The sequence below is a fragment of the Homarus americanus genome, unplaced genomic scaffold, assembly GCF_018991925.1.
Source record: "Homarus americanus isolate GMGI-L3 unplaced genomic scaffold, GMGI_Hamer_2.0 scaffold53851, whole genome shotgun sequence".
NCBI lineage: Eukaryota > Metazoa > Arthropoda > Malacostraca > Decapoda > Nephropidae > Homarus > Homarus americanus.
The window spans coordinates 6,118-8,149 of NW_024750279.1; positions in this window are offsets into that span (position 1 = coordinate 6,118).

The window sequence follows — 2,032 nt, forward strand, 5'->3', positions numbered from 1 at the left end:
ATCGGAGTTGAATTATAGAGAATTTGGTTTTATTAATTCTGCTTTTAAGGCCCATTCTTATATAACGTGTGTATATATTCCTGTCTGAAGTAAACCTGGAAGGCTAACATCAAGGGACACACACACATACATAGGTTATATGGTCACTTTCACGCAACATCTGTACATCTAGTCTGAAGCGCGCGAGAGAGAGAGAGAGAGAGAGAGAGAGAGAGAGAGAGAGAGAGAGAGAGAGAGAGAGAGAGATATGCTGGATCATAAACCCCCTTTCCTGTTTCAGACTTTATTAGATAAATTTCTCATTACTCACATGGCCGCCGGACGTTTGACTTAATTAGCGGTTACATACCTGTGACACTGTTGAGGTAAATGTTTCACTCTTGGTGTTGTTCCTTAATGACACGACGAGTGCACAGAGTTTATTATAGTGGACTGTGTGGCTGACAAAACATGATCTAGTGTAGGAAAACGTGTTTGTAAAGTAAGGACATAGATATATACATGAATATATACTCATGTTACTGAAGGCCCACTGTAGGAAAAGATGAAACACAGACAAACATCGTTCTTGTTTCCTGTGTTTTATCTCTACAGTAAGATTTAAATGATATGATTTATGTGGCATATATTATATACAACGCCAGCTGTGTTGGTATCCTGAAGTACTGTACATACACCATGACTAGTGAACATTCTTGGTTATAATGTCCCTTACCTGAGGATATTACACACATTTCCTCTTGTAATAAAGTTATGCTACACTTGTACACCCACTAAAAATTATTCTGCACTCTTACGGCGTGATACAATATGACACGGGTGCCGAATTATTTATTAGTGGGTGTACACTTGAACCCATGTCTTCTACCTTGTTATGTGTGTATGTACATCTGTTATGTTTCTTATCATTGGGTTTTGTTTTTGTTTGGGCTTATATTATATTAATACTTTTCATTGTTCCCTTCACTTACTAGAATATTCTCTTGTTCTCTTCCAGATGCCATACTACCCTTGGTCAGTTATATGAACAATACAGCATTGAAAAAGGTCGACTGTAGTCTTCTTTCACCACAATTTATTGTTCATAACTGAAACTGAGTCATAATGGAGAAGCTCCTGAGGCCGAAACGTCTGGATGCTGCGCCGAACTCTCCCACCGCTTCAAAGGAGTGGCGCCACTGGTTCCGGACCTTCAACACGTTCCTCACCTCCATTTTTGCTCTCGAGCACGACAAGCTAGCCACTCTCTGCAACTTCGTCTCCCCATCTGTGTACGAATACATAGCCGACTGTGTCTCGTAAGACGCCGCCATTCAGGTTCTGAAGGACTTGTACGTAAAACCGAAGAACGAAGTGTTCTCCCGTCATCTACTAGCTACCAGGAGGAAACACTCGGGCGAGAGTTTGGACGAATATTTACAGGAACTTCGTCAGCTCAGCAAGTACCGCAACTTCAAAGCTGTCACAGCAGAGGCGAACAGAGACGAGTATATCCGCGACGCTTTTATCAATGGTCTACTATCTCCTATGATCAGACAGCGGCTCTTAGAAAACAAGACTCTTGATTTGGCTTTTGCGTTCGACCAGGCTCGTCGCTCGATCTGACTCAAAGAGACTCCGAGTCCTATCTTCGGTCTCTGGCTCCTATGAACGCTTTCGCTGTTACTTCAACTGAGAAAATCGACAGCGATGAGTCTCCCCTCTTAGCTGCCACTCATCAACCAAAGTGTTATTTCTGTGGTGGAGCACTGCATAAGCACTGCATAACCGACTTCAGTGTCCTGCGCGCGATTCAACTTGCCATAAATACAACAAGAAAGGCCATTTTGCGAAAGTATGCATATCATCTCGTTATTCACCTGCTACTTCATCTTCCACTTGTGCGGTCTTACACTCTCCTACTTTGGCTTCAATATCTGCGACTTCCCTTGGTTGTCTCGCTCGATCTACCATATATGTGCTTATTAATGACGATACAGCTACAGCCATCGTTGATACCGGGAGCTCAAAATCGTTTGTATCAAACCGCGCT